Below are 26,480 nucleotides of genomic sequence, written 5' to 3' on the forward strand. Positions count from 1 at the left end.
AATGGGAGAGGAGGGGGAATAAAAGGTCGGAACGGGAGGATGGGGTAAAAGAGTTAGCTTTTAAATATGAATAGTAATTGAAAAAAGATAGGTAGAGTTGTCTACTCCTTTTTGTATTTTTTTGCTACCAACATCTTCCATTACATACCGTGTTTTACTAATGTAGTGTAGCTGGTAACAGAACCTGTGGCTTCTTTTGTCTTCATAACAAATATCTCCGGCATGGTGATGGTGTCATGAATAAATGTTCTTTTGCAAAAAAAAAAAAAAAAAAAATACTTTATGAACCTACAAAAGAATTCATTTCAATGAAATGTTGTATTTAAACATGTTATAGTATGAGTTTAGAACTATTTGAAGAGTAGTTGTTTTTATCCCAAACATTTATATGAACATCGCATTTTAATCATCAGCAATAGATCTATGTACCCTCATACAACAATGTTACAATGCCAATGCTGCTGGTTTGACCAAGAAATGTTGACCGATGTTCAACTCTGCAATTGGAAGATATGTACACTCTATCTAGGAAACAGAGACCAATCACAAGACGTTATTTCCAGACATGGGATGAAAATTAGCATAGAGCAAAATACACACCAAAGAAAAAGACCACAAATCAAATACGGTATGTGGTCTGGTGAATCCAGTCTTGTAATTTTGCTCTTGCGCCAGCCGTGCCCGTTGCGGGGGGAAAAAAGAGAATACCACAACAATCACGTCATTTTAACACTATTACATTTTTTTTATTCAAGTTATCTTTCTTGACAAATGCATGCATTCATTCTTTGTGTAAAGAATTTGCCTAATGAGATTAACTAGAGTAGTCTCCTCTTTTACAGATATTATGATGTTTAATCAAATATTTGGAAGTTTAAATATACGTATACTTTAAAGAAAAGAACTCAACGTGTTACCAAGGCAGTTATACATGAGAAAATGGCAGGTTTAGCAAAACACTGGTCAGTGCTTGTAGTTTTGAAAGTATAAAGAATGGGAATGATTGAAATAGAACGGACGAGCCCACAGAGCTGAGCCCCACACCACAAGAAACAAAAAAATACAGGCACTAATTTTTTTATGTAAGTTAATTAGGTCTATTTAAAATGTGACTCGACACGAAGGACTCACGCCATTGTTTACCCTCCTAGAAAGAACGCTGACAGAACTGAAGGCACGGACGTTGCTGTTTTCTGAATTTATACATAAATAAAGATCTGGCAGAAGTGTTGTTTTTCATTTTTTTTTAAATGATAAAAACAAAATGGTGGGGCACGTTAAAAACATCAGAATTGATTTTTATTTTGTGATTTCTTTAATCTTGTGTCTGTTTATCGATTTGTGTGTGTGTGTGTTTTGGGATAGACTTGAACGGCTCGTTACGGCTGTACAATTGATGTACACAGTACAATCCTTGTTGTGTTCTTCTTTTTAATCGCCTCCAGTTATTACCATCACGCAATGGCGTGTCAATAATTTGAAACTGTGCAGACGGGGGGGGGGGGGGGGGGGGCGGAGGAGGGATATGGGGGTCGAGGAGAAATAAAATACAAGTCAAACAAAAAAAAAAAATCAGTTGAGCTTTCAAAACTGTTACATCTAACAAGTATGGGAAATAATAATACAAAATAAAACAAAGCTGCAGGGGTCAAGGTCAGGAAGCTTTTATTTAAAAAAAAAGCAAAAAAAAAAAACAGGAGAACAGCAAAGAAAAATGGAACAATATGTATTTCGGAGGCGGGAAAATAATAGATTTCTTCATCAATGAACAGTAGTATAGTACAAAGCACATTTTAGACAAACAGAAGAGATAGTAAGTGGCCAAGTGAATCTTATACACAAACATCTAGCATGGTGTATGTAGGATTGTTATGGAAAGTATCAGGGCCGGTCTTAGGCCACTGCAACCTATGCGGCCGCAGTGGGCCCCGCACTTTCATAGGCCCCCGCGCTAATTCTAGGTGTAAATTATTAAAATAAACTATTTTAACTTATTATTAAAGGGTTTCTAGAATTCTCATAAAATTGTAAAATATACGAAAAATCTATGGAAATCTCCTGAAATTGTAGAAATCTTTTGAAAACTGATGCCAATCTCCTGTAAAACAGACAAAATTGTCATTTCTGGGTGTCATTCATTATGGAAAACGCCAACCCTACTAGCAATTAAAAAAAACGGCATTGTAAGCTTTCATTTCATAAAAATGTAATAATAAGGCGAATTTTAACCACAACAAGATGTTCAAATTCTTAATTTACTTTGATAGTCACTGGCATACAAATATAGATCTAAATCTATCTCGACCTCTTAAAAAAAAAAAAAACGATACTTTGGTAGTCGACAGTAAATCTAAATGTTAGATCTGAATGTTTATCAGCTTTTTGTTGAAATAAAACTACTATCTATTGTAGATAGCTCGTAAAACTAATTTGACACTGATTTTGTACTTAGTAAAGTAAGAATAAAAAGCAAAGACGAATTTTTATTATCTAATATAAAATCTTGCACTTATTCTTCTTATCACAACCCAGACTAGGCCCCGCGAACTCCGTTTCGCATAGGGCCTCGCAATCTGTTGGACAGCCCTCGAGAGTATGTACTTGTTTATGATGTAACTACGTGGAAAGGGGAGCAGATAGTTTTGGTTGTGTAGGCTGATGAGTTTCTGGCGAATCGAAGGGGTAGTTGGCGTAATTCAAATGAAATAAGGGACTGGTGTGAAAGCTAAAGAGGAGACTTACCAGCAACATGAGACAGCAAAGACATGAGACTGCAAAGACATAAGACAGCAAAGACGTGAGACAGCAAAGACATAACACAGCAAAGACGTGAGACAGCAAAGACGTGAGACAGCAAAGACATTAGACAGTAAAGACGTGAGACAGCAAAGACATAAGACAGCAAAGACATAAGACAGCAAAGACAAAAGACAGCAAAGACATAAGACAGCAAAGACAAAAGACAGCAAAGACATAAGACAATAAAGACGTGAGACAGCAAAGACATAAGACAGCAAAGACGTGAGACAGCAAAGACATAAGACAGCAAAGACATAAGACAGCAAAGACATAAGACAGTAAAGACGTGAGACAGCAAAGACATAAGACAGCAAAGATGTGAGACAGCAAAGACATAAGACAGTAAAGACGTGAGACAGCAAAGACATAAGACAGTAAAGACGTGAGACAGCAAAGACATAAGACAGTAAAGACGTGAGACAGCAAAGACATAAGACAGTAAAGACGTGAGACAGCAAAGACATAACACAGCAAAGACGTGAGACAGCAAAGACATAAGACAGTAAAGACGTGAGACAGCAAAGACATAAGAGAGTAAAGACGTGAGACAGCAAAGACATAAGACAGTAAAGACGTGAGACAGCAAAGACATAAGAGAGTAAAGACGTGAGACAGCAAAGACATAAGACAGTAAAGACGTGAGACAGCAAAGACATAAGACAGTACATAAGACAGTAAAGACGTGAGACAGCAAAGACAAAAGACAGCAAAGACAAGACAGTAAAGACGTGAGACAGTAAAAACGTGTATTTGTAGTGAGATAGTTTTTGTTTATATTATCATTTCATTTGTGTTACTTCTATTTCTCATTCTTTCAAGTTGAATCAATGTCTATTTATAAATTTAAGCTTTATTCAGTTTTAAGCACTTTAAATTAAATACGCCTATATCAATTTAATTGCACTAGCTGTTAGGAGCTACAAACCAACGACCGACTACAAATAAGGAGTAGGAATCTTGTAAGCTGCAAGATCAGCTTGTAACACTAACATCTAAATCAATGTGATACAATTTTTTGGTGCATGTCACTAGTAGATGATTAAGAGAAAAGGCTGATTCAATTTTGGTAAAGAGAAAGGAGACAGTTTGGGGGGTAGGACATAACTTCTAACACTAATATCTAGATCTATGTCATGTGATACACTGTTTGGCGGATATCACTAGTGAATGATAGAGAGAAGAGAAATGTGAACAGGAGAAAGGGGAGTATAACACATGGGGAAAAATTATATTTTAACATTTGCTTTAGTCTGCGTCACAAGTCAACATAACAAAGCTAAAAATAACTGGAGCGTGGGTAGGCGAACAAAAAAAGGGAGATAAAAAAAAAAGTGTACCTATAATGACTGACCAATTCAACTGGGAATCGAACTAAACGGCCCAAGCTCATCAAAATGGACAGAGAACATGACTCATCCCCAACACCCCCCCTCCCTCCCACAATCATTTGACCACCAATGTTTAATTTCCCCGCTATTTTTTTCCCCTTTTCCACTACGAAACAAAACCCAAAAGTTGAAGTCTGGCTGGAGTTTGAGTTGAGCAATAAATTATTGGGATCGTATCCAGTGGAGAAACTTTATTGGCGACGAAGCCAATAAGCCGATACATTACCAGCTTGTCTGAATCCGCTTGATAGCAGTAGGATAGAAGTGCGAAAAGTCAGCTAGATCATTTCGACGTGTAGGTCAGAAACAATGGCGATGTACTGAAGAGAACGGATTACATTTTCTACTCGTCTGTTTTTTTTTCACAGCTTTGTATCCAGCTTTAGTGAAAGGAAACATGTTAGAAATAGATTTTGTTCTCAATAGCAAATTAATGTCTGCCATCTACGCCTGTAGATTTCCTTATACATTAAAATGTGTATCCCGCGGCCTGTATAATAGATCATCCGCTGTAGAAATCGTAAAAATGCAACATTTCAAAACCCTTATTTAAACACACAATAACATAAGAAACGTTTTGAGAGGCTCCGATCACCCATGTGTTCAAATATACAGATTATAGCACACCTGCCATTTTATGTCCAAAATGAGGCAGTAAATCACGTTCACGTTGGAACGATATTTTTTAAGAAGAAATAACGAAATATTGATTCTAACACAGTTTTATCTTTATGCTCATTAGCAACGATATTAATAGACATGAAGTTTGACAAAGCTGTAAACACAGGTGTGCAAAGTTTTAGTTTTCTTTGGCGACAGAAAGGAAGTCGCAATCGTTGCAGCACAGAAGGAATGCTCTTTATCTTTATCTCTCTCTCTATTTTCTTGTGATAAAATGTTTATCTATAAAATAAGCAAAATGTCAATTAATTCTTAAGTTTTTAATGCATTCCTAACTACAGAAATCTATTTCTTGTTCCCAAAAGAAAGTTTGGCCGATCCATTGCCTTGGTTTCTGATAGAAGTTTTTACTTCCGAAAATAGGTGTCAAATAAGCAATAATATCTATGTAACATAGACCCAGAGTAGAGTTAGAAAACACCAATTACGATATTAAAAATAAATAAACTTCTTAACAGAAGCAGTTGTACTCTTACGACTGATCCCAATATTATTATAGAAGCCTCTCTCTCTGCCGATATAGATATATATATATATATATATATATATATATATATATATATATATATATACACACATATATATATAATTTAGGCTATTAGAGACGCCGCACAAGTCCATTGACTTTGCATTTGCAATATCAACTGTTTCCGCATGCAGACATCATGTACACAATTAAAATATCTTTACTGGACAAAGCAGAAAGGTCAGTTATAAAGCGGCCATAATTCATGAAGGGAAAAGGTCAACGCTGCTGGCCTGGACGATGGATAGTAAAACAATGAGGTTTCCAAAACGTCTCTGCGTGTGCCCGCTAGGTCAGCCTAGCTCTATGTCCACCACAGTTTCATCATCTTTCCTACATCAATATATGTTGATGCGTGTCTGCTGATCGCCCAGCTCTCCCATTAAAACGAATATATGGTGTGTCTAGTATTACACTGTTAGTTTAGCTGTGAATTGTGAAACGTTATTACCAATGCGATGTCCTTTGAAATGTAGCGATGGAAGAGTGTGATCTAGTGTGGCGATCTTAACGTTAGAACCCTGAGATAGAGTGACTCTAATGAACACACTGTACAGTGTACAAGGAGTGAAGTCAAGTGAACTTCAAGTTTGACAGAACTATTTCGTAATATAATGTACCGTATGTCACGAGACGTACGCGTTAAGCTCTCAAGAGAAGTGTAAATAGTTTACTTTTACATCAGCTTCTCGAAGAGTTAATCATCTACTAGTGAGTCTTTTGAGTCTTGGTTTATTACGTCATTGTCACAAAGACATACAAAATAAATTTAATTAATCCCAAATGTAAGCGCCAAATCTGGCAAAGACTAGGAATATATACATATATATCAGAGTTCTCAACCTTTTAAGCTCGGCGACCCCTTTTTACAATCCACCACTCTGCCGCGAACCCGCCCCCGCACACACACAGCAATAAAGGAATAGACAAAAACAATAAACATTTTCGATGGTCATTGGCGACCCTTGGCAAATCGTCAATCGATCCCCAAGGGGGTCGCGACCCACAGGTTGAGAACCCCTGATATATATGAAATAAAAGTTGTTAGAAGAGCGTCTTATGAAGCAATCACGTTTTTTTACTCAGAAGTAGTTTTCAGACTTAGTTATTTGATAGTGACAGCGACAACAGTGGACTGATTCCCTTTTATATTGATGCATTAAATGTTCTGAATGACATCCAGTCTTGATCATCTCATTTATTGCTGGCCTACGTTTGTGTTCTGTAGTTTGTCCATCGTAATCCGATGATGACCACTGTTGAGATTCAGAAGGATGAGGGCTTTGCACTGGGGGTTTTGTGCCTCGTCATGTTATTGGTCTCGGTGGGACCAATGTGATCCCGGAATATTTGGCTGCACACTGAGCAGGTTAGTCCAGCTGGAGCTAGTGTCGGCTGCATTTATTTTTTTTCTCTGACGCTTTTCTGCTACCAGCACTGTTCTCTTGTCCTCTTCAGTTTTTGCGCCAGTTTTTAGGTGGCAGGGTCAATGTTGAAGGCTTTCAGAAAAGATTTAAGGGTGTTCCTGAAGAGTTTTTTTTTTTTTTGTCTACCTTGTGATCGCATCCCTTTTTCCAATTGTCCATAAATGAATCTTTCGGGGATGTGGTAGTCTTCCATCCTGCTGACGTGGCCTTACCATTGCAATGAAACTGCATCAGGATTGTGTGAATACTTTGCAAGCTAGCTCTTCGGAGGACTTCAGTGTCAGGTATTTTGGTTTTGTATAACGTCCACGTTTTTTTAGGCATAGAGCAATGTGGGGAGAATAACAGCCCGAAAGATCCCTAACTCAGTACTTGTGGTAAACATTTTTTTTTAGACAGTCTAGCTTAGGATGCAATGTTCTTGGCGTCTCACAAGTTGATTTCATTATCGACGTTTCCATTCCGGGAAAGTGTGCTGACAAGGTTGGTGAATCTGTCCACTGCATTTATTTCCTGTCCATGTATCTTGATGTTTGGATTCGAGAAATGGCTTTACCTGGAGCTGACAAGCACAAGACATCAGTCTTGTTTGCGTTTATAGTGAGGCCGAAGTCTGAACATACTCTTGAAAAGTTAAATACGATGCTCTGCAGGTCAGTTTCAAAGCAGGCCTTTAGGGCATATGTTCTTCTTGTTTATTGAAATTAGTTGTTACCTCCACTTTAGCCGTGTGTCAACTGCACACGGGACACAGAGAAAGGTCTCAACAATACGTCAAGGGAGTTCATTAGAAATGATAAGTTTTTATGGTATTTGTGCTACGAGAACTTTCAGATTGAAAACATATTTGTGTGTAGGAGAGATGCGTTTTTTACAGGTCCACAAATCCGTTTGTCTATAAATTTAAGCTTCATTGTTCAGTCTACATTTGTGAATATATTATTGAGATTAAGTTGCATTATGTGTTTAAAAGTATATTTTCAATATGTTCATGATTTCTACTTAAATAATTGAAGTGTTTAGTTTTTTTTATTTATTTTTTTTTTGTAAAGAGGAATTCCGTTAGATCTTCCGACTAAACAAACGTACTTTGGAATTTAGGTCATCGGAATTAAAAGTCTGAAAATACTAAGACGTATAAACCACCTCATTCCAACGTAACAATGTGTGCGCGTGACTGTGTGTGCGTGTGTTAGTGTACACTTTTTAAGCATCAAATAAGAGATCACGCATGGCTACCAGTGCCAAACAGTCGGGTATTCAGAAAGTCCGTTATAAGGAAGATAACCGGTGCAATACATATCTCATATTGCAAACAAAACGTATAGCTGTAGAGGATGGGAGAGGGGTAAGCTAGCAATCATCTTTAAAAAAAACATTCAGTCAAGCTGGTAATTATAAGTTTTTTTTTTGTTTTTTTTTCAAGTATGTTGTTAGCCAAAAAAAAAAAAACAGTTTAAAAACCAAACAAACAAGAGATGCACCCAACTGATAATCTCAAATGGAAAATAAAAACTCACCTGAGTCTTAGATGGTGCTCAAAGCAGGTAAACAGGTCTCTTGTTTTGTTTTTTTTTCCCTGTTCGCTTTGAAATTTATAAGTCAACAAAAAACAAAGTTGTAAAAGGCGAGAACAGGGGCGGAGAAGATATAATCAGAAAAGGTTCTAGTGCTTCCAATTGGACAGTCAAATCCACAGTGATGAACAATGATGTACAGGAGCTGACCTGAAAATTTAAATAGTTATGTTATTTATTTCAAGTAATTATAAACAGAATAACTACGTTTTATCATGGACATAATTCTATTTACTAACAATACCTTTTGAAATCACTTTTCGCGGCATTAAAGTCTAATTGACAATAATCTTACTATTGATGATGCCTCCGTTAGAATATATATTTAACCAATGAATAGCCATCATGGTCATACATACAGATAATTCTTTTTTGAATTAACGTCTGTATTATATACGAAGAGATTGTTTGGAAACTGTAAAGTCCATTTTGTTTCCAGTAACAACATGATTAGATGGAACATTAACTATGCAATAATTGAATGGTATGAAATATTGGACATTTTACTATGTATAGTACGTGATTGAGATTCAAAGAGAAGTAGCAAGTATTAAACATCTTTGAACTCAACTATTTTAAGCATATTCAAAATAATATTTAAACGTATTATTTCACAGCACACATTTGGCCATTAAATTTTTTCTTAAAGGGGTGGTGGAGATTAGGCATCTGAATACATTGAAAGATAACGCGCTAATCTTAATATATTTCTATAACTTTTCATTCATTAATATGGTTAAGGCAGGAAAAAAGAAATTAAAACAACGAGCTAGTTACCTCCCCTTCTTTTTAACCATCATGGCAGCCCAGATACATTTTCATTAGACAGTTTTAATAATATCTAAGGAAAAAAAAAATCAATCAACTCTCATCATAGATCTCGGCAACTCATCGCTCCACCTGCAGACGTAAACACCTGGTCCTATCGATATTCTTCATCATCGACCAGGTAATTCTATAAACTAAATTAAATTTTTCATAAGATCTAATTCTTCCCGACGCGAAGATACACAAAGCACGTGTATGATATTAAAACAAACAAAACAAAAAAAGTCTAAACAAAAAAAAAAGTTATTGGCATGATAAGTTTAGAGCTTGTATAGAGTTCGGTCGTTAGCTTTCCCGGAGAAGTTGTAACAAGGCCTAAATACAAGATGATTTGAAAAACCTGGAGGAGGCGAAGGTAAAAAAAAAAGAGGTTTTCATCGACTCAAGGGAGATCAGCTCAAGCTTTAATTAGTTTTCAACAAAGTGCTCCAAATGAAATTGTCTGAAGTTATTTTCTTACACTTGAATGAATCCGAACAACACATTTTTCTTCCAAGCTAAAGCGCTCTGTGACATAGAAGCAATGCTTTGGAACCAGATGATCGGGGTGTGTAGCCTGAGGACCAGTGCCAAGTAAAGTATATCCGGCAACTGGGATGACTTTGACCTACCTTTTTTTTTTCAAACATGTAGTAATATCATCATCGTCCTCATAAAAATTACAGGCAATGATGTTCCAATCCTGACAGAGGTTCTCAAATTGTAAAATAACTGCAACCTTTAGTTTACAGGGAAACAATGTGAAGTTTCCAAAATGAATGACCCACACTAAAACTAGACTAGAAGAGAACTCACAAGTTGGCCAGAGATAATGACTTCATGACATCCTGAGAGCATTCGATATGGAAAGTCACATTTTAAGGCTTAGGAGTCCGTATATAAACCTTGTTGAGCCATGTAACCCTGCAGTGCGTTTAAGATCAAAACTCAGTGAAGCAGCCAACGCAACAAGATTTGTCTAAAAGAAACGAATCTGCCTCAACTATCAAAACTTATTATTGTCCAAAAGACAGCGGTGCTTGATCTACAGATATTTCTCCGATGGATGAAAAAAGGGATCCCCTTAGAGAAGGGATCAGTTACCTATCTAGGTTGACTATCAAATCACTGGTCACGTCAGGTTTTAGTTCGCACTGTCTCCATGCTTTATTCTGTATCGCTGTATAGAAAGTCGTGCTGAAAGTAGCAGGGGTAATATCATTGTAACTTGAAACCAGCTTAAAGGAAATGTTAACAATAAAGCCATTACTTTGAGAAACACTGAAGGAATGTCTAGTCTCCCAATTTGGAAAAAAAAATAATAATAACAAATATCGACTTCAAAAAAATAATTTTGACAGAATCTTTTTTTTTTAATGAAATGAAAAAGAAAATGTGTGTTTGTCTCTACCTCGCTGCCCCAATTCTAAAACAAACAATATGCAATTAAAATTTCATCGACAGTTGAGTTCTAAAACGTTTCATATTTTGAAATGTCAAACGATCGGTTACAATTAGACAGACGTCCTGATGTTAAAAAAAAAAAAGCTATGCCCCGCTGCCAGTTGAGAAATTCTCAACGGAATGGTTCTCGAAAATACTCCTAGAGCTGGAACTGGGTAAGAATGTGCACTTGCTAAACGTACTAAGTAGCTTTGATTCTGCAGAGAAAGCATGACGGTTTCAAACTATGTGAGAACTCCTGCGAGTTTGTTGTGAGGGTTGGGGTAAAGAGATAAGCAAGTTGTTGTCTTCACCAAGTCAGTTCTTCCGTTAGAATTGTTCACAAGATTTCAATTAGACAAGGACTCAAAGTACATGTGAAAGAGATTTAACATAAATTCTCATAATCAATTTTAGCGCTAGAATAGGAAAAGAACAAAAAAAATATTTTATTTTTTGTATCTACGTAGAAAAGCATCAGTCTTTGTCATTCAAGTGCGCAAATGTGAACTACTGGAATTATTATTCCATTTATTAATGTGTTGTTTTTTGTTGTTTGTTTTCCGGGGTGTTTAGTAGATTTATATATAGTTATGAACTCTGGAAAAATCAGACGCAAACCTGAACAATTCTATTCAAACCAACCGAGAGATAAACTTGATATTGTCACACATTCAATTTTATCATATAAAGATTTTTATGTATGTATCTGTTTCATTAAACGATTCGGTTCACATTAAAAGAATCTCCCTTGAAGCAGTGAAGTACGATAAGAGAGAAAAAGAAAGAACGGAATATGGAGAAATGTGGCAAAATTATAAAGGGGCGAGGTTTGAAGCACTTGAACATGTCAACAACGCTTTAGTAAGAGATCGCTGTCAAAATAGTAATCATCAAGGGGGGGGGGGAACTTAGAAATTTGATTCTGCTGTGCTGGATAAAATGTTTAAAACACCATTTTATGTCAAATATTGCGATCGAAATACTTTATATTTAGATTAGTACACTTATGAAACAATATCAATTCACACTACCGAAAAAAAAATTTGAATAAAAACATTATAAGCCTTATTGTATTCATCATTATGTCTTCTCTAAGAACGACTATTTTTCGTCTTTGCGCAGTCTCCCAAAACTATTGTATTAATGCAATGTTTCCCTACAATGAACTCCCCCACCTCATATTACGAAAAATGTTATGCTCGCGTCACCATAGCCAGCGTTCCACAGGTTGAGAATCGCTGTAGTAATTTGCCTAATTTCTCCAAAAGGTGTCTCGGTGACATGTGAGTCAAAACACACATCACACGATGTCAAAGACACACATCACATGAGCTTTGAAATCGGCCGCCGACTGGCTCCTGGTGTCCCCGCAGTGAGAGTCGCGACATGCCGTGGAGGAAACTAAAGAATGCAGAGAGAAGGGCGGATGAAGAAAAAAAAAAGAGCGACGTACAAATGAAAAGTAAACCCAAAAAAAAAAAAATTAAATTCTGTTTGTACTTTGAAAAACATATTTTGGATAGAAAGAGTTGCTGACGACTACTGGCAACCCTTCATTCCCAGCATCCTTTCAGAGAAGCTAGATTTCCGGTTCTTTGTGTGTGCGTATGAGTGTGCTGTAGTGAGCAGGGGCTTTGTATGGAAATAAACTTCATTCGTTGAAAGTACCTGGCATGAAGGCTTCAACTATTTCTTTTTTTTTCTACTCTGCTCCAATATTTGTTTAAATAGAAGATCAATAGATTAGGATACATTTTAATTCCTCTGTCACCGGGTGCAGGGCGCCGGTGCAGATGAGGGTAGGAATTATTTTTTTTTTTAAAGGCAAATTGAATGAGGGTAATACAGAACAGGAAAGAGTCAATCTGTGCATTCAACAGAGCACTCACACTCCCTTTCTTTATTTTTCCCTCTAACTATTTCTCTCTCGTTAGTTGTTAGGTTATGAAACACCTTGCGAAATTGTATCTCTCTACCTAAAAAAAAATATTCTTTATTTTCTCTGTTTAGTTTTATTTCTCTTTTTAACCATAGCTCTTTGACACACAAGATACCTTCCATCATTCCAACCTTTGACCATCCGTCAAGCTGCTAAACAAATGATGTACATTGTACAATTGGTCAACAAGCAGGTCATCGAGTACTCACCCTTATCCCTTTTCTTCAAAACACGCGCAAACACACACGCATACCTCTCTAAAGCGCGTGTGTCAATTTTTCATTTTTTAAATTACTTCTATGATGCGTGTGCGTGTTTTAAAATGGAGTGGGGAGGCTGCTTGATTCAAGTTGCCAACAACATGCGATGAAACAACAAAAAAATACCCAGTAAAATGCATACATGGAATCGTGATTTTACTCGCCCTGTAACCTCCCGCCACTCAGTCACCACCAAATAAGGTTATTTTCTCACGGTCAGGCGGCAACATGTTTCTCCCAGTCTTAGAGTTTCATTGGAGGAGGGTGGCCTTAAAAATCGTTGCATTCACCAGCCAACGGTCACCGCAGCTTGCTTTCTAAAGGTCTGTGTGTCACCAACGCTTTAAAGTGTATTCACCGGTTGGAATGGCATCAACCGGGGGTGGGCGCCTCGAAGAGACAATAAGGGGAGAGGGGGGTAAGAGAAGGAACTAAGGAGGGACGTAAAACTTGAACAAGTCTATAAACAAATAAAACACGTCAGAGTTGCCTACTTGGATGGGAATATGCGCTGAAAGACGCTGAGCGGTGGGTAAGGACATATGGGGCAGGGTATGTTTTAATACGCTTGAAATGAGTCAAAGCTATTCAACTTGTAATCAGCTAATTGAAGACTTCAATACTAAAGAAAGCTTCCGTCACACCGGGGATAAAAGAAAGAAGGGAGAGAGAACAACAAGCATCTACTTTTCAAGAGCGACCAAAAAAACGAATATCAAAAAGCACTTAAAGATCACAATAAAGCATTTTTCTTCACTTCATGCCAAGGCAAAACTAACGACGGCAAATATTTCAACGAATCATTTTTTTCCCACCTTAGAAATTGTATTTCAACGGCGTCAAAGCGAAAACTTGGAGACATTTCTTTTAGTTCAACTACAACATACAAAGTTTTCGCGAGGTTCGGAAAACACTATGCACGTAACAGAGGAGGAGGGTGGGGGAATGAAAGAGAAAGCCGTCTGCACTCGACTCTTGATTTTTTTTTAATTAAATTAGCAACAATTCAGGTTAAATGAAAAAAAAAACGTCAATAATTCCCTACTCCGCATAAATCATTAGTTTGATTTTCCTCTGTCTCGCGATCTCAGAGCAGCTCGTGTGGGTGGGCAAGGCAGGGGGACGGAGGATCGGCGGATGGAGGACAATTGAAATCCACAAAACAATATCAGGACTGCCACTGTGCATTTAAACAATTAAAAAATAAGTTGGGGGGGGGGGGAGGTCTGCATGTTCTGTTTTTAGTTCTTTTTAAAATTGCAAGTCACAAGAGGAAATTGCAAATTAGAGATTGGTTGGAGCCGCCCAGCGATAAGTAGACTACGATGTTATTGCTTGAATTAAAACTATTGATCCAAGTTTGTTTTTTTTTAAATTCCACTTGAATTGAATGTATAGCGGAGTTCAGGGTGCGGTACGAGGAGAGGACTTTGGAGCTAAACTAAGAGCTTTACAACAGAGTATTTACTGCTCAAATCCTCAACACAAACACACTCAACAACAGCATACTCACATCGGATGGAGGAGGGGGAAGAAAGCGAAAGGAGGATGCGTGTGTGTGTGCGAGTTAATTATTTAATAGAAAAAAAAAATGACCAGTAATCAACGTATTGGGTATTTTTTAACGGGGTGCCCACTGAATGAACTTTGAACTTGACCTTAAACGTCCTATAAATGATGAGAAAGAGATAACTCATGATATCTTCACTAAGTGTGCTACAACAGCTCCAAGCAGAAGGCTCTACATTAGAAGAGAACGTGATGGTAAATCATGTGCCTATCTTAAATGTAGCAACTGAAATATAATTTTTTTACAGTAGCTATCGGCATAATAAAATCTACTTTCAACCTGAAGTCAGTTGTTTTTGTTTTTTAATTCACTTTATTTGCTTCGAAGTCTAGTAGATTATGGGTTGGCTAAAAAAAAAAGTTTCCTAAGGAGAATTCGCTGACTATGGGCTATTGATATTCAAGTTTCTGTGGCCAACAATATTACACAAAATGTCTGGTACCTATTAAAGAAAGGTGAGCCCAGGAATTTTTTTTTTAATTAAATCCTGAACTCAAAATTTAACGAACGGATTGGAACTCGAAACCCTTTTCGTTGCGAAGCCTAGTTCTTTACCAGGAAGCCACCATGCGACATATTTAGCGTGGTTTAAATTATTTTTTTTGGTACTTTCAATGCAAATTTTGAAAAAAAAAAACAACTACATAAGTGTTAAGAAAAGAACTGTCTAGATAGAGCTCGTGCCACTGATCAGTGACCTAAAATCTCAGTGTTACAAACTAATCTCTCTGTTACCAACTGACACAAGGCTGCACGTCAGGTGCAGTAGTCTATTTGAACCACTGGCCATGCCTTGGAGATGAAGAAGATACATTTAGTTGCAAGACATATTGTCTCATGTCGTCTGAACATTTTCAACGCTACAACCTATGAACTTTGCTAGATTATTATTTAGTTCCGTTGATTTGCATTCATAAGTCAATTCGTTGGTTTGTTCAATCTAGTTCTAAGATAACGTTTGCCCCTCCCTTGTCAGTCCTTTAGCGATGCCAGAAGACTTCATCTATTAATTCCCTCCAGTGTCTGGTTGTACATCAGGATTAAATGTAAATCCACACACTCACACACACACACACACCAATCCCGAGCTACTGAAACCGTTATTTGTCACGTGATTACATGCCAACCCAGCCGGGGTATGTTGAAAGGGGGGGGGGGGGGGGAGGCGACCTCCCTCTACCCGCAATCATGCTCTCACCTACTTCACATTTCCTTAATTTACTTCAAAAATAGACACTAAGATCTAGTCAGCAGAAAGGTGAAGTATATATTTGATTTCAAATAACACTAAAGCAAGGCTAATCAGCACAATCGTCAAGGCAGAGGTTGATATTTCTTAGAAAGAAAGTTAGCAATGCAGTAATGTCTTCAGAGAGTTCAGTAATGTAGAATTAGAGGATTTAAGAAGCCTTGAGTTTTTGTTGTTTTTTTTCTTTTGAAGAGGTAGAAGCTCAAACCTGGGACCATTGAGTGGACAGTTTATAGCTAATAACACACAACCAAGCAGCAGTAATATGTATGTATAATGTATCTTGAAATATTACAAGTTTGGACAAATAAGTCCTACATAATGAACACTTAATGGCTAGCATTACTAAGTATTACCATTTTTTTAGGGGGGGGGGGGGGAGGGGGGGAGGAAGAAATGTAAAAAAACAATTCTTACAAGAACAACTTGGATAGGTCATTACTGATAGAACAATTAAATTCTCTTTACTTTTTCTTGCATGAAAATGAAAACTACTGAACATATTGTTGTAAGTTTTATTTGTTTTTTTGCTGAAATTGATTTTTAAGTTGTTGTTTTGTTGTTGTTTTTGTTTGTTTTGTTTTTTTTTTTTGGGGGGGGGGGGATATTTTTAGTCAATAAATAATTTTTTTTTAAATTATTTCAAAACACATTGATGAAAAATAAAAAAAAACACCACAAGGTTCAAAAAAAGTTTGTGTGGAGACACAAACTCAAAATCGGCTCCGAAGTGGTCCACCCAGGCAGGTAAAAAGGCAGGTTTCAATATTTTCAGAAAGAACATCAAAATGAAATTCTATCAAAGAGAAGAATGGAGAAAGAGGGTTGATGGATCTTGTGTGGTGCCCCAGCGGTCCACAGACCAAAGTATAGGTGAAAGTGAATGTGAAGTTAGATGTGAACCTGGCCTAACTAATGTCTTATAATGAAAATATAATTACGGCTCTAATTGTTTTGTAAAGGGACAGTCTCTTATTCCTCAAGAAAAAAACATTTCTGTTAAAAAAAAAAATCCTTTAGTTCAGCGTTCTATCATAATGGAACACTCAGTTCAGGCGATAATATGAAAAACCACTTATTAATTGTTGTTTCACATTATGTCCAACGTATATGCATACTAAATAGATTTTTCTCTTAAAAAAAAAAAAGTAAACATTTTTTTTTGTGTAAATGTAGAAGTTAATATAACAGAACTTACATAACTTAGCAATACAAATGTAAAAACAAATTTTTTTTTTGACAAAAATATAGAACCATTTGCATAAATGTGTTAAAGTTATTTTTGGAAATAGTGTACACTGCTAAGGAGTCTTCAGTGTTTGTTAATATTAATAGTGAATAGTTGTAAAAGTGGTGTATTGTTATGAAAAAGCTGCTTGCATATTTGATTTACAAAATTAGATTCTTTGCTTTCAGAAAAGAAAAAAGTAGCTGTTGCATCAGAACTTTGAATGGTCTAAAATATTATGCTGTCAGATTTTCACTATCTTTTCTAGTTTACAAGATCTAAATGGAACGGACAAGACATTCCACACAAAACTAATAGCATCTTTTCCCCTTTCCGGGGCCGCTAATAAATAGAAGATTTATTATTATTTCAAGCTCTTCTGGTTGTTTTTTCATGTTTTCCTTTTCGGTACAATGAAAGTTTTCATGCCCATGCTAGGAGATAAAGAAAAATATATCCAAGAATTTTACAATTACTACTTTTGATAATTTTGCAGAAAAAATCAGAAAAAAGTGAATGATATATTGTTATTTGTAATGCACAATTGTAAAACAAATTTCTCACGGATAATAAAGATCACTATTATTATTATTTTGTCTGTAGTTCTTTTTTTTCCATAGTTTTAGGACTATTGAGAGTAATGGAAGCATATTGATTTACAAACATTAGGATATAAGGCTTGACACTATATATGGGGTATGAGAGTTAAGCCTGAACAGCAGGTATAGTACAGTACAGCTAAACAATTATTCTTATTTTACTTCAGCAGATAAAGTCTTCATGAATATCAGTTGAAACAATATATGGATACATTTCTACTTCCTAATTGATCTAGCTTAAGAGTTAAATTAATCATAAGAGATATAGAAAATTAATTAGTAGGGGAGTTTTAAATCTAGATCTAGATTGCTAATATCATTTTTAAAAAGAGAATTTACAGGAATTACGAAGATGTGAATTAAACTGGAGCATGTCTTTCAAGCCAAAGCCAATTATTAAGAGTAACACTGAAAAAAAAAACTCAAAGGCAAATAAAACTACTTTATCCATGGTTAACCAGTTACACAGATAAAAAACACAAAACACCTTGGTGTCATAATATTATAATATATGATTAGAGTAACTTTATTAGTAAAATCACTAAATTTAGAGACACTGAAGGAGTGAAGACTAAAAGTAAAGTAGCAATTATACATAAGACACAGCCATTACTTACAAAAACACTATTTTATAACATACACAAAGATACAAAGATAAAGCTTATTTCTTATTTTAAATGTTAGAACAAATTTATACAAGCTCCCCTAGTACCATAGCAGCAGCGCAATGATGGCCACAGTGGGGTTTGGGAAGGTTTTACGAATGTAATGAAAAAGAAACCAAACTTACAAATAAATAATTATGACACAATTTTCCAGCTTTTCCTGAAATGTAGCTATACATAGTTACAATATGTTTAGAATCCATGTCTACATAAAGAATGCTCATTAAAGCTGTCCATTGAAGTGTTTTGTATACGGAAAAAAAAATTCTTACTTTGGATAGAATTGGAGAGGCAGCAGGATCCACCTCCAGCTAGAAAAAGGTGTAGGGGAGTACTGTAAGGTGCACCCCATTGTATGCTACCCTGCCTCATAGTAATGCCTAGGTGGAAATGGGTAACAAGACAAGACTCACATAGAGGTACCTACGGGTACTCATCAGGATGCTAAGAGAGCCCCCAACAACCATGTTGACAATACACACAATATAACTCAAGGGGATGTGTCACAAATGGCGAGTCCCACAGGGTTAATGTAGTAAAGAGAAGGAAAATGGTGGGGCCTATGGTGTGTTTTGCCTTCGGCCACGTCTTTAGTCCATGTGTGCATTGGAAATAGATGTGTGATACATAAACACTGACATGGATCTCTTCAGGACAGAACAAATCTGTTCAGCATTGCTAGTGAAAGGGACCTCTATGTTCTTACTTTGCTGGCCTAGAATTTTAACAGTCTTCTGGCCAACAGTTTTAAATGGTAAGTTCCCAAAGCCATACATTTTCCTTCATTCTCATCTTCAGAAATTCTTCCTTCCTGGCATCTTCAAATTATTTTTTTCTCAAGAGTTCATGTCAAAAATATTGTAATAAAAAGAATGAGCAGGACTTATATTCATGTCAAAAAATGCCTAAGAATGGAGGCAGCACTGGCTGAAACTGTATAGAATTATTAGAAGTAAATTAGGGAAAACATGTTCGTAAAAGGCCTGATGGGGGTAAGATCATCTTCGTTTTAATAAGACATTTTATCTCTGACCTATTAATTATTTTTTTTGTTAAACAAAAGTTATCAATATAACAATGATCTTGAGAAATCTGACTTTTCTGACAAAAGAAAGAAAAGAAGAGATTCGCAATTGCAAAATGTCTACGATTCTTGTATGTAAAAGACTAGATTCTAGGTCTAGCTTAGATTGAACACAGTGCCACTAGCTCAGATTGAACACATTGCCACAAGAATAAGAAACCTAAATCTAAATCTAGACTTGAAATAGATTACATCTCTAAATCAAGATCTAGATTAAGAACACATCTAGCTCAATAGACTAGATCTACTTATTAAATGCCCAATGCACAGAAGTAATATGATCTGATAATGTAGATCTAGTCCAATGAAAATATAAAGGCACAAAATGAAACAGGAAAAATTAAGTCAAAAAATTATAAGGTCTGAAGATGTGTAACGTAGATCCAATTTGGATGAAAATCAACGTAGTCATTGAAAAATCGATCCAATACTATATAAAGATTAGATCTATCTATTATCAAGGAGAAGTAAACCCATTCTGCGCAAACTCGAAATCACTAATTTTGAATTTATTTCCGCCCGCAACGACCCATACACTACAATGATGCCAATTTTTTATGCCGTTTTTTTTTTTCAATCTGCAAATTTCCAGGACATTCAAGAAGATATTTTAAAATTCCAGGAGATTACCAAGACTTTTTGATTTCATTGAAATTCCAGGAGCTTCCCAGGACATCCTGGATTTTAGGAGGCAGCGGAAACCCTTTAAATAAAAATATTTTGTAACATTGGAAATACCAGATATAATGTATGCATATTGAAAGCTCTGATACTAGAGGTGTAGTTATTTCCTTATTTGAAATCATATTTCTTGTCTCAAAAGAAGTTCTACACTGTAGTCAAAAGATTCATTTATAGTGTCAATGTATTTTTACACAACATTGTGGCAATATTTTATCTATAGTTCTGCTTATTGATAGACAGATTCTGTTGAAGTATCTTCATGCAATCCACAAATTGGTTTAAAAATGCACCACATGTTTCCTCCCTAATGAAATAATATATATGCATGCAACTTTTTATTTTGAAAGAATCTGAGCTGGTAAGATAAAAAAGATGAAGCGCCAATCGTAAAGATATAGATCTACTAAAACTGCGATGAGCATCTTATCAAGAAAAAGGCAAATTTGACGTTAAGGCATTTTTTGTAAAGCCTGTAATTGTTTGAGTCAAAACCTGGTATGATGTAGAAGGTTGTTTCGCAAGCTTAACTGCAAAGTTTGCTTCTTCTGGAAAATTGGGATATAATATAGGAATTCTGCAAAAAACAACCATAAATCTGTGATCGAATGTTAAAATTATAAAACTCCACATTTTCTGAGGAATTCTGTCCTACGGAGTTTATGTAACAGAAAAAAATTGTGTTTGTTTCTACCTGAAACTAATACAGAAAGACGATTCTCTGCTTTCGAGCCAAAAAATCTGGTCACCTTAATCTAGATCTACTGTATCTCAGTAAGTGAGTAACTAGATCTAGATCTATAAACTAATAAATCTAGCCTAGTAGATATAATTTACACATCTAGAGTGACTAGAGGTCTAGATCTACAATACTCTAATCTAAATTCTAGATAGACCTATTTAACTTTCTTTATAACACTATTTTTTAACTTATAATTATTTTTACTCATGTCTAAAAATAATAAATAATAATATTAATATTATATCATCTAGAATCTAAATCTAGACGATGATAGATCTAGATAGCAGAATCTCTAGAGCTGATATATATACTCATCTAGCTCTTGAAAGCTAGGCCATTAAAAATAAAATATAAAATGTGGATATTAAACTTATTAATTAAAGGCCATTAAAATTAAATTATAATTTATAGATCTAGGCTAGATTCTAGAGTTCTAGAGTCACTAGAGACTAGTAGAGTCTAGAGTAGAGTCAGTAGAGTCTAGATGTAAATCTCTAGACTCTAGATCATAGATTTTATCTTAGAAAAAAACAACTAAGAATAGTTCTACAGTAGATCTAGAATCTAGTTCAGTAGTTGTAAGAATCTAGAGTCTAGTATCTAGATTCTAGATCTAATATTCTAATCTATAGAATAGATGAGTTTTAATTAGAATTTATTTTGTTCGATCACTAGATCTACTAATCTAAGTCTAATCAGTTCTGAGTTTGAAAAACATTGATTAAAATTAAACTTTTAAAATTTATTTTAAAAACAATCAATTCAATGTAGAATCTAGATCTAGACTCTAAATCTAGATCTAATTCATCAAATATTGAAATATTCAAATAATGATCAATAAATAATTCAATTTCATGAATTTATCCATCAATTTGAAACACAGTGAATGTCAATTAGATCTAAATAAAAATTATTTACTAGATCTATATAGATACCTGGAATCAAGTTTTAGACTCTTTTACTAATATCAGATCTAGATCTAGTCTAATTAAATAAAGATGTACTCATATCGTTACAAACAGAACTGTTATATTCATTGGAAACTAGACCATGGAGGCTGCCATCTTGTCTAGACGAGACATTAAAAACTTGAAAAACAGACAATGAAATGATTGAGGAACAATTATTGATTTGCAGAAAGTAAACAGTTCTAATAATGGTTCACTCGTAGACTTATCTATATTATATCTAGACTAGACATGGATATCTTGTAACACTACAAAAAATGTCAATCTTTTTTTAAGTTGAAACAAGGCGTTATTTTGTAAAGTACTTAAAAGAAGTAAAGTTGTTTTTTTATAACCCTAACCTATGTAAAATATAATTATTTTTAAGATCCATCAAAAAAAGAGTACTCTCATCTCAATTATTATTTTTCAATTTTCAGATACATAATCTAGAACGACCGGAAAGGATCTACGTAATCAATCTATTAAAATGTACATAAGATGATTCAAATCAATAGACATGAATTATTTCGATCTAGGATTTTTGAAACATTATCTCAATGGAAACTAACAGGAAATGGCTTTATTTCATATATTAAAGTGAATATATAGATTCTATTTCTGAGATTAATAGCACATTCTAAAGAAAATCCGAGAAATGATTTTGCATTATTTCTAAACTTTGAAAAGTAAAGATCATTACTTTTCTAAGACAGAAAAGATTGATTGGTGCGACCTCCTTTAGAACTTGAAAAAGAGTTACGTACATACATACATACATGATACATATATATAGGTCTATGAATCGACCAATCGCGGATAAGTTGTTTACGGTTTCCAGTCTAGATATTTACTTAAGTCTATGGGTTTATGGGTTCACTCTTCCACTCGGCACTAGATTTAGATACAAATATAATAACAAAAATAATCTTTATTACCCCTGAAACGATTTGTCTTTAAATTTTTGCTTTAACAATACATTATAACTATAGAAACAAAATCTACGTTCACACTAGCTTCACTCATTACTATTATTATTATTAAAATATCTTTAGCCTTCTTTTAATTGTTTTTCTCGGACAGTTGTACCAATGAAGTTTGTTACTTTGCTAGCAGATTTTAAGATTTTCTGCAATTTATTTTTAATGTTCAGATTGCTATACCAGGCAGTGGTATCGAAGTGAAAAATACTCCAGATGTGAGTATGATAAAACATTGACAAGGCCTTCATTTCACTAACAATCAATTACGAATTTTTTCTTATCGCAATCTTGGTTACCCGATTTCATGATAATTGATATCTTAGATGTTATAATTCTAATGCAATGTTCGACTACTTTGTGCTGTTCTGCAACCGAAACGGTTTGTTTTTTAATTAATTATGTAAGCAGGGTTTTAAAAAAATACACAATATTTACAACTATTCTCTATTGAAATTAAAATAGATAACAGACAGGTAAGAATAAAGTAATAGAGGAGGACATTTTTCTGTACGATATTAATTTAGTATTGATAAATCTTTCTACCCTATGTTATTATCTTGTCGAAACAATATAGGGCCTTATAGTAGGTAACACTTTCGATAGGTAGGCTACACGTCTCTTCATTTTGTAGATAGGGCTCTTATGAATAATTAATATTATTATAATTATTATGTCAGAAACGAGCGAGTATTCATTCTCTGGCGCTGCCAGGGTCGAGTTTCTTTAAAGAGAAACACATTTCATTGTGGTGCCTTTAACAGTTTCCATTGAGGAATTTTCTGGTGATGTGGCAAGTCTGCAGCAGTACGCCCTCTGACAGGCAACGAGGATGTTCCTAGGAATGTTAAGGGAACTTGGGAGAGGTTTATCATCACAGTTGTTTACACTGAGGAACGATTTGATAATGTTTATATTCATTTCTCTCGTCCATTTGATCCTTTTGGCTCCTCTTGTTCTACCACCAACAGCACCTCTCAGTTGTGTGGGGTGCGAGTCAGGGAGTAGACCGACCTCTTGTGTTTGGTCACGAGGTTGTGAATTACCTTCAGTAAACACTTGACTCATTGGTCATTAATATTTACCGCCTGTCTAATTTATTTCATATTTATCACTGTAAGGTTTAGAGTAGGGTATAATTTGTTGAATTCCTGGAAGAGTTTTTGCTAATTATTATTATGCATATTGAATACTCATACCCAGTGCTTTATTTTGTAAAAGAATACGTGCTGGTACTCAATGATGCTTTGCCTAACTTTTAGCTACTTATAAATTAATAATAAACGTTAAAATACAAGAAAAGTGATAATTTTTTCCCCACATTTAAAAAGGTGCGTTACGCCGTACCTTGCGTACCGTCACACACAAAAAAAGCACTGCGCATACCTATAAACCTAATTTTAAAATAAAATGAAAGGGTAACTCGTTTCTATTTATAGCACTCCAATGTTTAATCACAAATGTCTGTAATGTTTAGTGAGAATAAAACTCAGTTCTATACAATTCCCAGTAGAAAGCCGTATGTCATGTGTACTGATTAACACAGCATTTATTAATTAAGGTAGGAAACTAAAATGCATTTTGGTAATATCTCTCCCTACCCCATAATGTACACACACAAAACACATACACGCACCATTTAACATTTGGTAACTTTACCTTTCCCTCTTAATAAATACAAGGAGTCATGGTATCCGCTCAGTAATGTCTCTTCATAATAAGTTGTAAGCCTCTGATAGATCATAATCCTATCTACGTGCAGAACGGGAGCTCTTTTCCATACAATTCAAAAGTAGGCTGTGACACAGACCTACACAAACCTACACAGACCTACTTAGACCTAGACAATATTTTGAGAATGAAAAAATAAACGCTGACATTTGAATGTGAAAACAAATAAACGACTTGTTCAATTTCATAGTAAAACTAGTAACTCAAAAAATATACTTTTGTTTGGAAAATAATGCGTTTTTTAGCATCTTTGTAAGTATATTTGAGAGTAAATTATTAGTGAGTGTGGTATGAATGTACAATTTGGTTTCTTATAGTTATGCTGTTTTTTGTTTGATGTAATGCACAAATTGTAAGACAAATTTCCATACGGACAATAAAGATTATTATTATTATTATTATTTTTATAAGTAATGTTCCCCTTTAAGACCTTGCGATCTATGGAACAGATGATGTAAAGGTCATCTGTTTATGTGGCCCACGTTAAAATGTGGCCAGTAGAACAGCTTACCGCATTTACTTTTCCCAAAAAATGTCAGGTAAGACCTACCCATAGAGTTAGGTGGACTCATAGGACTAAAGATCCCGAAATTAAATATCCCACCAGGATTCGAACCCCGGACCCCTCGGTTCGTAAGCCAAGCTTCCATTTAGCAACCGCGCCTCGTATAGTTGAGAAGATTTGTGTAAAATATTGTCCACTTTTTTTGTATTATTGCAAATTTACTTCTTTCTCTATTTTTGTGTCTGTTGTAGTTTCTGTATATGTTTTTAAAGGGTCGCAAACAGAGTACGCTTACTCTAACAATGGTTTAACCGAGGCCCAACCTAGTGTCTCAAGATCAAGTAATAGTGAAGACTGGGATTGGGAACTTGGGAATTCGAAGGATACTTCTGAGTCCTTCCAAATTTAATGGGTGCCTGACATAGGCTGAGTCTGTTGGTCGTTGTTCTGGCCATATCACACCGTGTAAACCGTCGGGCATAGAAACATATGAGATTTGCATCTTCTTCACCCTTATACACAGCAATGACTGAGAGGGCTAACTTTAAGCTTAAATAATATTTCAGTTTTTAAGTTCTTTAATTATTGGGAAAATAATATTGTGTGAAGCCTGATTAGATAACTGCACCAGGCGACACTAAACTTAGCTACGCCACTGCAGTTATATTTTGCTATGGTGTACATTTTTTTCTTTTTTGAAAGGAGCATGATCAACATTAATTAGGACTTGTGTTTGCAATTGAAACTTTCATTACTCACAAGTTTTAATTTTACTTCTTTTATAACGAGATTTGTTTTGTTATAAATCTGATGTGACCTTTAGAAAACGCTAGTTAAATAACAAATGCTATTCATTGCGGATACAAATTACTTTTTTTTTTAGTCTTGTTTTATTTGTTTGTTTTAGGGAAATGCTTTTGAATCTGGAAAAAACCCAAACAGATACAAATAAATGGCATCTCTGTTTTCAAGGGCTCTTATCCGAAGACACTCAAGTATAGAGGCGAGGACGAAGGCCAAGTACCCTTTGGAAACCCCTCTCATTTCCCATCTCTTTAGCACAGCGACAGTGCGAGAGTCTGTCCTAAAACTGCTCCTTAAAGAATGGTGTAAGGATCGTGACAGGAGGTTTTCTTCTTTTGCCGCCCGTGAAATGAACTTGGTTCCGTGCTACTCCATCGAGGGTCTTGTTTTGCTTCCCTAGTGACCTAATAGTTTCCTCTGACGTACCTTTCCATCCGGGCGCGGGACATGTTCTCCGACAAAATGCACTACGCATACCAAGAGTTGCGATGACGTGGAAGCCGATACGAGGAAAGCGCAAACAGGGACATCCTCGTATAACTTGGCGCCACACTTTCATGGAGGACCTCAGAACAGTGAACACCATGCGGGAAGAGACTTCAGACATTGACAGTGACAGATCTTTGTGGAGACAGCAATAAATAAATGCAAGCCACAAGCAAAGTAAAAAAAAAATATTTAAAAAGGCTAATCTAAAGGGAAGAACCATAAAATCACTGCAAAAAATGACAATTAATAAATTAAGTACCACTAAATAATTAAATAATGTTTTTAAATTGATTCTATTATTGTCGCCTAGTATGAATGATAATGCGAAATCTCAACTTGATTCAGTAAGTGGAATA

At 35.3% G+C, this 26,480-nt stretch overlaps 1 protein-coding gene across 3 annotated transcripts in view; it reads right to left on the reverse strand.

Annotated features, from left to right (window-relative positions):
• The window catches only part of LOC106060637 (caspase activity and apoptosis inhibitor 1-like), a 121,833-nt gene extending 100,068 nt beyond the window's left edge, over positions 1–21,765 (reverse strand). For 2 of the 3 annotated variants that reach the window (XM_056029890.1, XM_056029889.1), the window contains exons 1-2: positions 21,604–21,765; positions 8,342–8,548 (exon numbers count right to left, since the gene is read on the reverse strand). The gene's annotated coding sequence lies outside the window, so the exon portion shown is untranslated. The remainder of the gene's footprint in view (positions 1–8,341; positions 8,549–21,603) is intronic. The other variant, XM_056029892.1, reaches the window with a different exon arrangement.
• Positions 21,766–26,480: the final 4,715 nt, after the last annotated feature.

This window comes from Biomphalaria glabrata, chromosome 5 (genome assembly GCF_947242115.1).
Source record: "Biomphalaria glabrata chromosome 5, xgBioGlab47.1, whole genome shotgun sequence".
Taxonomy (NCBI): Eukaryota; Metazoa; Mollusca; class Gastropoda; family Planorbidae; genus Biomphalaria; species Biomphalaria glabrata.